The sequence below is a fragment of the Mauremys reevesii genome, linkage group 5, assembly GCF_016161935.1.
Source record: "Mauremys reevesii isolate NIE-2019 linkage group 5, ASM1616193v1, whole genome shotgun sequence".
Lineage (NCBI taxonomy): Eukaryota > Metazoa > Chordata > Testudines > Geoemydidae > Mauremys > Mauremys reevesii.
Genome location: NC_052627.1, coordinates 43,996,247 through 44,008,715, shown reverse-complemented (window position 1 = coordinate 44,008,715; position 12,469 = coordinate 43,996,247). Strand labels below are relative to the sequence as shown.

The 12,469-nt window shown below is 38.6% G+C and overlaps 1 long non-coding RNA gene across 1 annotated transcript in view; it reads left to right on the top strand.

Annotated features, from left to right (window-relative positions):
- The first annotated feature begins 11,680 nt into the window (after window positions 1-11,680).
- Window positions 11,681-12,469, top strand: part of LOC120407032 — a 111,396-nt gene continuing 110,607 nt past the window's right edge. The window contains exon 1 of the long non-coding RNA XR_005599754.1: window positions 11,681-11,735. This is a non-coding gene — a long non-coding RNA (uncharacterized LOC120407032). The remainder of the gene's footprint in view (window positions 11,736-12,469) is intronic.

The following is a 12,469-nucleotide window of genomic DNA, read 5'->3' as shown; positions in this document are numbered from 1 at the left end:
TAAGTAGGCTTCTGGGCATGATTCTGCTCTCACTTAAACTGGTGTAAATCAGAAGTTACTCCATAAAGTCAAGGGAGTTACACTATTGCAAAAGTAGTATAAGTCAGATCAAATTGAGGCCAATTTTATCACTTGTCAGAAATCTCAAATACATAAAGAATGGATCAAAAGTAGGTCACTAGTTGTTGTGATGAATTATATTCAAGTTTTCACTTTTATTGTGAAAATCATTGCAGGAAAATCCAGGTGTTTCCTCGCCAAATCTTTCTAAAATGAGACATATTTGTTTCCTTTTTTTACTCAACCACAAAATGCAGTGGTTTGGCAGAAAAAATGCAGATGAAATGGTGTAAATTCCACTTTCAATTGAAGTCAGTGGGTGTCTTTCCATTAACTTCCTGGGGAGCTTGATTGAGCTATTAGCCACATGAAGGCAAAAGAATATGTAAAGACTGACTGCAACCGATCCTTGCTTTGAAAGTTAACCTTTCTGAATAGATGCAGGGGGGAAAGGATCGGGAGATCACCCTCACTCCTAACAGGTAATTCCAGGAAGACAGGTAGCTTGTAAAAGAGTGACAGGAAAAGAGAAAGGAGCAGATTATTAGTATTTTGACAATAATAGTTAGATAGAAATATGTACATTAGTATTGTACAATACTAATTACAGTATAAAATGTTCATTCTACCCATTGTTAATTATGTATTTTATTAAATAATATTGTGGATAGCTTTAGGAAGACTATGGTATCAAATAGTGATGAAAGTATTTTATCCATACACTGATCAATTGAAAGGACAGGGATTTTGAGAAGCAACATGAATTAATGTATTAAGTATGTGTCTAGTAGTTGGAAATGCATGGTTAATTTTGGTCTTCTCCTGACATGCTATGTGGTGGTAGAGGAATCATTTAACTTGCCCATGTCTTTCACCATCTATAAAATGGAGGGAAAATAACCCACTTCACAAAAGCATGGTGGGGTTAATTAAATACTGTTTGAAAATAGCAAGCGCTACATAAATGTCACTGCTTTGTTACTTTTAGGCTGGCTTCTGGCACCCCTTTGAGCACGTAATTCCCAGTTAAGTCAATTGCAATAAGTCCTGCACAGGGACTTCAGAAGTGGGTGAATCACAACTTACTCACAATGACAGTTTGATGTTCCCAGCTGACATTCAACTAAGAATCAGCAATAGAAGGTGGCTTTTTCAGGAAATGGTATTACAGGTAAGATCATGTGAAGTCTGATAGTTTTCTTCGATTCATAAATTATGGGCAGAAGGGACTATTTTACGATCATCTAACCTGACAGGTATAACACAGACAATAGAGTGTCACACAGTAATTTGTCTCATGTCTTTGTCTTGTGATTGAGTTACAGAATATCTTTTAGAAAGCAATCCAAATTTAATTTAAACACTTCAAGACCATATCCCTTGGTAAATTCTTCCAACACTTAATTACCCTCTCTTTTGGGCCTTATTTCTAACCTGAATTTCTGAAGCTTCAGCTTCCAGCATTGGATCAGAGTATGCCTTTGCCTGTCAGGTTAAAGAGCCCTTTGCTATCAGAAAAATTCTCTCCTTACAAGTACTTATATACCATGACCAAGTCATCTCTACGATCTCTTGGATAGGCTAAATAGATAGAGCTGTTTAAGTCTCACTGTAAGGCAGTTAACCAAACCTTGAATCATTTTTATAGCTGCTTTCCAAGTTGTCTACATCGTTTTAAAAGTGTGGACATCCTAACTGGACATGATAGACCATTAATGGTCTGACTAATACTGTATACAAAGGTAATACCATCTCCCTATTCCTACTGGATATTTGCCTACGTTTATGTCCAACAGTTGCATTAGCCCTCTTCGCCAGATCATTGCCCTAGAAGCTCATGTTCAATTGGTAAGCCACACTGGCCCAAGTTCTTACCAGAGTTTTTGCTTTCCAAAGTAGAGTCTCTGCTCCTGTGTGACCTATATTTTTATTTCTATATGTATGACCTTGTATTTGACAATATTAAAATTACATTGCTCAGATGTGCCCAGCTTACCAAACTGCAGCATCCTGTACGGAACGTGGAGGGAGAAGCAGAGGTTGCAGATGGGAAGAATTTAAAGGTGTCACCAGCAAGCCACTTTGTGTGTACATGGCTTGAATGCTAGCTATAGTTGCAGCATCTCTTAATAAAAAGCTCAGTTATAGGAATATGGAGCCCTCTTGTGTTATTACCCAGGATGTTGTACATGAAACACAAATGATCTAGATTGTTCTGAAGAATTAACCTGACTTTATAATTGTTAACCAGTTCACTAAGTTTTGTGTCAACTGTAAACTTTATCAGCAATAGACCAGATTGAAATGAATTGAGTGAAAAAACTTCTCACAGAAAAATGTGTTTCAAATTTCAATTTCAACAAAAAATTAGGCTTTTCTAATCAGGAGTACTGGGGAAAAATCAGATTGACATGTTGAATAGTACACTTTTGATTGAAAATATTGAAATTTTCCATTTTAATATTTTTTATTTGAAACTTTTCAGAAATTACCTGTTTTTGGAACAAAAATGTTATTTTGAGTAAGATTATTGAAAGTGCATCAAGGGGCAGATTTTTAAAGACATTGCAATGGAAGTTAGGTGCATAGCTGCCTAGTGGGATTTTGCAAAGCACTTATCTACAACTAAATGCACGCATACCTTTGAAAATCTGGCTGTAAGTGACTTAGTAATGAAAGTCCTATTTTTAAAACTTATTTGGGAGCTTTGGTTCCTAAAGCTCGTTGACTTATGCCTAAGCACCTTTTCTGAAAATGAGACTTAAACTGCTAAGTCAGTTATGCACTCTTGAAAATGGTACCCTTCAATTTATTGTTCTGATTTGGAATGGGAAATTAATTTTGCACTGTTTTAATTTCCTGCTAAAGGAATATTCTGTTTTTATATGGATTTCAACAGAAAACCATAAATTCTTCATTTTATATTTCACTGCAACTGTTTTCCCAGCTCTCATTAGCATGTGTAATGACAATAGGGATCTACTTTTAGCTCCTTCTTCCTGACCTCTGAATTTGCATGTTACACAAATTTAGAATCCCTTGGATTTCCTTTCACTTACTTTATTTGACTCACAACCACTTATTAGCATGCACTTTATACCCCCCTATGTACACATTCCTGGCCCCATTTAAGTTAATGGGAATGTTGCCATTCACCTCAGTGGAACCAAGATTTCACCTATTATCTCTAAATTTGGTCCACTGAGGAAATAAATTGGATTAAACAGGGATGACTGAGGGCAAAATTTGGCTTGGAGAGACTGAGCATAAGGAAGACTAAGGGACTTTATGTTGGTGTAACTCTCAGGCCAGGGGGCCAGAAGAGAAAGGTGTAGCAAGAAAAAGCAATTAGTATCAGTAAAATTAATCAAATGATCACTGAATAGGCATTGTGGAAGGCAGAGAAATTTTTGTTTAGTAACTTATGGTGGTATTATCTCCATTTCAGTCATCCGCAGGCACAATGTTGGAACCCATTGCAAGTGGTGCCTCCTTAGCTGGGGTCTGGCAGTTCTTAGTGAGCTGATAAAAGGTCTACCTAAGTTTTAATAGTAATGCTGAAGTCCCTTTGCTTGCCTCTGCCCCACCCATCCCAATTATTGTTAGCAGGCAAGACTACTTTTAGATGAAAGAAGAAAAAGGATTTCTATCAGTGCATCACCTGGACTTGAGTCAGATCCTCAGCTGATGTTAATCTGCATAATACCATTGAAGGCAACTGCACCATTTCCCCTTGCCATTCTAACATGCCTTCTATGTTGGAGTTGCAATCCACCACTGGAGTGCAGTCAGAAGTCCAATCTTCCACAATGGTTCAGAAACCTTAACATTATTTAGAATGCTAGTTTCCTATTTATAGAACAGGACATGACTTTTTCAAAGGAAAATTATATTCACTTGTTTTAATCAGAACTTTCTAGAAGAACCTGCTTAGACAAAGATTGTTACTTGCTGAAGTTAGGTTTTAGTCTCTAGAAAGTGTGTTTGTAACCTTTCAATGTCTTTCTTACTCTTACTTGAAATCACTCAAACCTATGTTCCTTGTTAAACTTATTAGTTTTGTAATAAAAAATATTTCAGTCTGTTATATTGAAGTGAAATGTAAGTCTTCAGCTAACCTAATAGACCATTGTCTGCTCTGTCTCTTTGGAGGCAGTGAACTAACTTCTGTGAGTGTCCAGTGAGAGGGACTGGATACTACAGGAAGACATCTCTGGGGAACTTGGGAAATAAAGTTCACTGTTACCCGCAAGGCAAAGTTTGGACTGGCATAGTCCTGACGAATTAGCTGGCAAGGCAGACAAGCTGGCATGTCAGGGGACTGACAAATAGTTTAGCAGCAGCACAGTTCACTCATGCTGAGGCATAGTGGTAACACACTGGCTCACAGTTTTGGGTGACCTGAGCAAGACATCACAAATGGGACTCAGAGTTAAAAACAAAGACATCAAACTATCACAAGAACTCACTCAACTGCATGTAATTCTGGGCTCTATAGAGATGAAAAATGCAACCTTATTGCTTCCTGTAATCAAATACAAAATCTCGGGTCCCTAAGCCACAGTGTAGTTAAAAGCTTCTCAGGATACTGTTATCTTCTTGGAGGTAAAAGTAAATCCATGTATTAATTTTAGTAATTCTTCCATATGTTTGATTACTGGATATACCCATTTCCATTTGGCTCATAAATGTTCTTTATTATTTTTCCCACTCGTGGGTTTATTTTAATGTTTTACAGGTATCTGATAAATGATCAACGGTTTGGAGGCTCTGTGTTCCCTTAGGCAATCACCTAACCTTGAGCCTACAGGTGTCACATATATTCAGTGCCCTTGGAATTTTTTTTCAGGCATATTCATCTTGTATCCTCAATCTGGAAACAATTACTGTGTTTTGTTTCATCTCAAGGAACATCTGGAATAGTTGTACACATTTACTCTTCTTTGTTGAAAGGATCTTTTTGATTTGCTCTCATGCCATTTTTCTTACTTCACATACCTTAGTTTGCTACCTATTTTCACTTAAACATATCAACTTGGGAATTTGTAGAGTGGATCCTTGGCCTGCTATCAAATCATGTTTCCTTGAACAATTGCTATTTAAACTGCCTTTCATCTGTAAGTCTTCCTTAATATCCAAGAGATGTTTGACACCTCAATTCTACATCAGTAAATAAACTAAACATCCCTAATCTTTGCTCACTGTGTTGACCAGAATCTAAACATTGGGCCAAATCTGAACATTCTGCCTTAGGGCTAACAAACCACATGCACTAAAAAACACAAAGCAAGCTGCTGAAAAACTGATTGGATACCATGCACTCTCTTGTTGAGATAAGGGTCTTAGTCCCACTGTTACATGACTAGATTCTAGACAAGATATTCAGGGAAACAAAGGATACATTTTTCTCACTTTTTATGATCGTGTCAGCTCACTGGCTTTTCACTATTATGAATGTAGACTTTGAAGGTTGTTTGGCCTTTTATAATTTGACTGAGATGACATATTTCTCTTTGAACAAGATACAGATTTGCTGTTCACTAACACTTTATACATATGTCTCTGGTGTATGACTAGTAGAAGATTTCATAATTTTGGACACTTATGGAAGCAGAAAACTTAAATTTTCTATCATTTTTGGCTAATTGTTTAAATATATTCTTTTGACCCTAATATTAAAATATGTTCATCTGTACCAATGGATGGATGTATTTCTGGATGGGGATTCCACTTCCCTCTAAAGCATTACGTTGGTCATTGCAGAAATGCTCTGTTACAATATGACAATTCCTCTATAAAATAGGAGCCTTAATTTGAACTGCACATCTGCAGTGAGAACAGCAGTTGGAAATCTGAGCATGCACTACCTTTAGAGGCCCAATCCTATGAAGTGTTGATCATCTCCTGTAACATGCTGTCTGCTCTCAACTCCCATTGCAGTTAACAGAAGATAAGGTCTCTTAGTGCCTGGCAGGATGAGCTGTGCTTTTTGGATGAGTTTGCCTGTATATTCAGCTGGCTAGATGATGTGTGTAGTCAGAAAACTTCATATATTATGTTATTGTACCGCCCAGATATTTCTGCTGAAGGTAAAACAATGTCTGCATTGTCTGGTCTGAAACTCTGAAAGTAGCTTACCAAAAGAAAGCCTAATGAACTGTAAATGGATTTCTCATCTTTCTTTCTAAATGAACTTTGATTTTCAAAATCCCATCCTTTTACACACAAAACTACTTTCAAAATATTGACCTATTTTCCCCTTTTTTGTACTCTAGTAATTTTATTGCTGTAGCAATGCAATACGTAAAGGAAAAGAGACAAGTTATACAGCAGGTTTCAGTTTTTGACTAGTAGCCAAATGGCAGTGCAGCATGTAGGTGACCTCCAGCTCCCTCAGATGGTAGAGACAGTGGGTATATCCTTAGGGTCCAAAAGCCACCTCCAAATAAGAACAGTGAAACCTTAAGACTAGCAATGGAAAATGCAGCTGACTCAATAAGGGGGAGAGGAAAAAAACCCACCTGGAACTACTGCTTTTCGTGGATTTTTAGGTTCTTTTTTTTTAAAAAAAATATTGATATATGTTGAATTTAGAGTTGAAACAAAACCCCAGCTTTGAACACCTTCAAGTACGTGGAAGGTAGCAAGGAATCAACAAATTTCACAGCTGTTTCCTGTCTGTATAATGGGTCAAACCGACCCCTTGGGTCAACACCCCATTCCCCTGCATTTGGATGGTTTTGACAGGTAGTTTATACTGAATATAGTAGCTCAGTCCATCTCTGAATATATGTGCTTGCAAGAAAGCTTTGTCATTGAATTTCATTTAATCCTCCCCCTACCCATAACACTCAGATTTAATCCACAAATTTAATCCACAAAAACATACAGGTCAGTATACTGTTTGATTATTTATTAACAAAGGAGTTGTGTATATGGATTTAAAACAGCATATGGTCTTTAAAGAATAAAACATGAAGATTCATTGCCAACCCAAGTTAAAATAATTTGCAAAACTCTCACTAAATTCACATGATCTTTAACAGATTTAATTACTTATACCTAACTGCAATAACCAAAACCTTTCAAGTATTAAATCTTACAAAACCAATAGCTTCAGTTATAGCAGTGTGTATGTGTGAGATAAAGTTCTGATATGGAAGCAAATAGCCTATCCCTAGACCCTTCATTTCAACAGTACAGGATAAATTTTCAGAAAGATGTCAGCCATATCAAAGGCTTAATTGGCATTTTTGCACCCACAATTTGATTATAGGAAGAAATCAGATTGTTAATGATACAGCTACTCAGATTTGCAAACAAACAAAAAACACAACAAAAATATGGACACCATAGGAGAGTAGGAGAGCAGACTTGCAGCGGAAGTGGTGGTTGGATGACGATGGTTAGCAGTCCTACTGCACTGTCTGCTGAAAGCAGTATGGCGTTGCATGGAAAAAAGGTGCGAAACGATTGTCTGCCTTTCACGGAGGGAGGGGTGACTGATGACGTATACCCAAAACCACCCGCAACAATGTTTTTGCCCCATCAGGCATTGGAAGCTCAACCCAGAATTCCAATGGGCAGCGGAGACTGCGGGAACTGTAGGATAGCTACCACAGTGCAGCGCTCTGAAAGTCGACGCTAGCCACAGTACTGTGGACGCACTCCACCGATTTAATGTGCTTAGTGGGGACACAGACAATTGACTGTATAAAATCGCTTCCTAAAAATCAGCTTCTATAAATTAAACCTTAAGCATGCTGGTTGCTAAAATTGTTTCAGAACCTTTTCAGTGAGCCGTCCATTTGTTAAGAACCATAGACTGGCCTACAAAAATGCTTTGAATTACCAAGCGTCCACAAGAATGCCAGAACCTGGTTTGACACGATACCCATGGAAGCGTGAAGAGGATCCTGATGTGCTGCCAGTAGAAATGGGATGAGGCAGAAGCAATAACAAGGTTATTACAAGCAATAATATTCTTCAGGAAAACATTGATCAAAAGTAATGTTATTTGTTAAACTTTTTTAAACACACTAACACCTTTAAGAACAATAGGGTCTATTTTAAATGTATATTCATTAGTCATATGCACTATAGCCTTGATAGCTGGACTGAAAAGCAGCATTCTTACAGCCTTATGTTTTCATGCTACCCAATAGAAATCTCTACAGCCAATGGAAAAAAAAATCCCAATATAATAGCTGTGATCAGCCAGCCATCTGTCCATACAGTTGCAGCACCAACTTGTATAATTTTTCATTTTTTAAAATAACCAAGAGAGTCTCATTCCCCTTGTCATTTTTACCGTAGAAAGACACTCGTTGCATAATAAATAAATTCTGGCATCAGTAAAGCAAAACTCATGCTTGGGTGCTCTAAGGCCTGTTAGGGTAGCTAATTGTTTGCTGATGATGACAACGGTTTTGCCAAATGTACTATGTGGTATCCTAGCAGCTCCAGAAATCCTAACCACTTTCAACAGAGTAATAATAGTGACCTTAGTATGGATATCCTGCCTCTGGCATGTTCTGATTATGCATGTTATTTCCCTCCCTCCAACTTTATTATGGAATGGGATAAGTTTGAATGAGAATTCAATCAAAAAAGACATGATCTAGAATTGTGAGCTCTACCTTTAACTCAGCAAGTTCACTGCTAAGTTATGGCAAATTTAAATGTAATCAAATATGCTGTAAGTTACTATTCTATTATAGGTACAGTAGAGTGAAATTTTTCCATTGAGTAGTAAATTCACTGAAAAAGGGAGTGTTGGGGCCAACTGAAACTAGAATTTGGGTCAAATTCAGGATAGTTTTGGCCAAATAAAAATGATGGAAAAAAGGAGAAATGAGCCATTTTAACACTTAATTTTTGTTGCTTTGTAGCTAGGGCTAGTATACTCTAGAAGCACTATAGCAGTACAGTTGCACTGCATAAATTATGCCGCTATAACCTGTAGTGTAGACAAGTGCTGTTTCATTTCAAGCTGTTGTTTCTAATCAACATTTGATACATTTCATTTGACCCAAAATGTTTCCAGTTTTTCATTTTGATGAGAAAAACTGAAAACAATCTTTTGTGGTTCAAAATAAACCAGTTTTTTTTGTGTGGTGTTTTTATTTTGGCCACTGAATCAAAAACAAGCATTTGCTCATCTTTAATTACAGACACATTTTCTTGCTATTAACTTCATTTTTTTGATGAAAAATAATGTTTTAAATTAGACCTCTGCTATGAATAGTATCACAATCACTCAGAGTCACATTCTGCCTCCTGGTTTCCCTGGTGAGCGCTGGTTAGGATAGTGAGAAGCTCAGTTCTTTTCTGCCTACTTGTATGTATTGGGATGTGATGGGGGTATCCAACCTCCACACCAGACAACATGGGATTAATGAGCTAATGTGAGCTCGGGTGGTTGTGAAAAATGTCAGGGGCCAAATCCTGAAGTACCAGGGTTGGAGGTAGACGTGTAAGAGGGAGACCCCAGCTCAAGTGATGGCAGACCAGGAAGGACAGCAGACCAGGCGGTCAGTGCTCAGCTCCTTAAGATGGGGCAGGCTGAAGAGCAGAACTCCTCAGCTGCCCTGGGGAAAGGGAGAGCCATATGCTGATGCACTCTGTGAAGGAGCCATTTCCTTCTTTTACCTGTGAACTCAAAACCAAGGGCAATTAATGCAAATAAATTGTATGTTGACTATCCTGGTAGGGGAGAGATTTTTAAAGTGGCCTGGCTGGTAGTCCAAGTTACAGAAAGACGCAGACCACTGCAGGCCTGGAGCAACCATCAGCAGGAGGTACTTGATGGGAAGAGTGCTGCTGTGCCACACCTGGCCACAAGGCAGTGCTAGATGATGATGATTATTAAATATTATTATTATTATAGAGAAGAGTTAAATCCTTCACATGGGGACATAGCTCTATAGAGGGTGCTCCTCCTCCCACCCTCTTGTTCAGCTACCTTTGGTATACGTAGCCCTCACTGAAGAAGTGGCTCATTCTACCATCTTGTTCCCCAATGAAGACACACAGGATGATCCACAATCTGACCTCAAGTTAGAGTGCGTCTGCAAGATGAATATAATAATTACAACAGAGCTCAAAGTGTGACTATTGAAATTCACACTAAGACCCAGAAAAAACGTTTCAAAATATTTCTCAACTAAATTCAAATAGCAAATGCATTTGATATGCTCAAAGATATTATCATGAGCACAACTAAGAGGTTAAATACAAATCATTTTGAATTAATTACTCAGCTGTACACTCTACCCTGCATGCCAAAGAACAAGCTTTTGAAAGCTTCCTTATGCTCTGATTTTTTTGAAGCAGGATAACTAAAGGCAGTTATGAAGGAACTCTCTTTCAGAAATTTTGCATGCTTTATTTATTTAAAAAATTGTTCTAGTAGCTTTATGGAAAAACATCTTGTAAAAAGCTAATCTTGCCCCTTTTTCTTAAGGGGCATATTTGAAAATCTACATGAAAACAGGTCTCAGCAATGCATTTTGTTTTTTTTCCAAGCAGGGGAAGTGTTTCTGCTTTTAAATAATTTTAACAGCTGTGTGGAAAGCTACACAGTGACTATGTCATCTTTGATCATTCACTGAAATCACTTTTCATTGTTAATAAAATTTGATATCTTGGATAGAATGTTTTGGAGGTGGTTGTGAGGAAACTCTAATTTTAGATGTGTAATCAGGAGTCAATACTTTTTTGTGTTTAATAGAATCATTTAGCATACAGAATTTACTCCAATATGGAGGGCTGAATGCTCACTGAATACCTTGCTACTGCTTCTATTGACGTCAATGGTAAAACTCCCATTGACTTTAATTATTCAAAATTAGTTCCATTAAGTATTGGCCAAATCCTGGAGTACCAGATGTGTAGATATGAAAAGGTTGTATTGGCTATACAAGTAGGCAAAAGAAGTAGCTCCCATATTCTGCGGGAGTATGAATCTCCTGAATATTATAAATGAGATATCTGTCTGTAGGAGGAGTATGGGTGGTTGTTACCAATCAATCTGTGAACACTATCCTTAAAAGGAACTATGCTATGCTCTGATATATGTTGAGTAAAATCACCCATCCCCACACACCTTCAGGGGTATCTAACAACAAAAGGGAGCTATGGGAACCCAATACATTAGAGAATAAGTCCTGCTCTTGTGAGAACTGGTGATCCTATATGTTAATTACTTGCTAACTTCATATTTCACTCCAGTTCATATTGGTGGTACAGAGCAGAGGCTGCTAATCCAATAGTCCCCTCTATAAGCTAAAGGACATGCTCTAAATCATGACTCACTCTCTAGTTTGTTCCTGGGGCAGTATAACTATGTAGAGCCCCTTACTCTGGACAGATTGTAAAATTACAATCTAGCCCTGAATAGTTCAGCCTAAAAGGTTATGAGATGGCAGCTGTGGTTTACCCCACACTTACCCTTAAGGAGTTAATAGGCTAAGAAGGAGGCCAGTTAACCAGACAGGCCACAGCTATGGGGAATCAGGTGGCTTAAGTAATCTCCTGAATAATGAAGGGTCCCAGTTGGGGAGGAACTGGCTGGGTTGGGTTCATAAAGGCAGGAAGCTGATAGCAGAGAGGGCTATAGGGAAGTGTCTACAGTCACTCTCTGGAGAAGGGAGGTTGTGTTTAGGGCTATAGCGGTAAGTAGCTTACAATCCTCCCCTAGGAGGAAGAAGTTGTAAGGCTGGCAACAGGGGGATAGAACAGTGGGGAATATGGGGCCATGCTGCCCCTTTAAAAGTGGGAGGGCTATGCCCTCTCACTTTTTACTGGCTTTAAGAATGAGCAATGGAGGTGGGGCCATGGTGTGGGCACCTCTGGGGCCCCCACTTTTAGGGTGCTACTGCTGCTCCTGGCTGGCAATCCTGGGGGGTAAGTGCCAGGTGGTGAGGAAAGGGCTCAGATAAAGGCAATAAAGTTCAGGAGAGAACAGTCCTTGCTTGCTGATTAGAGGGTTCCTGAGCTGAAACCTGGAGTAGAGGGCAGGCCTCAGTTATCTTGGCCAGCCACTGAGGGAGTTGTACCATGAGGAAGGGAATGGGAAGACTGCTTGAGTCTGCAAGGGAGAAAAGACTTTGCATATGTCCCTGTTCTGGGCTGTCACAGTGACTTGACCTGAGGGTCAAATCAGGAACAAGGAACATCTGTGGTTGCTGACTTGGAGAGAGAGTGTCAGTAGGATGTGCAGCAAGCAGCAGAAGGGGGCCCCCGACCTAGAAGGAGCTAATTGCCTTAATAGGTAGGAAGAGGTTGTCAGTGGATCCTGTGAGAGGAACATCTTAAATATGCCCCAGCATAGTGCTGCTAATATTTGGTAATATTTCATAGTGTTGCATTATTCTTAAAATGCCAACTCCTGGAGTCAGGAGAATCT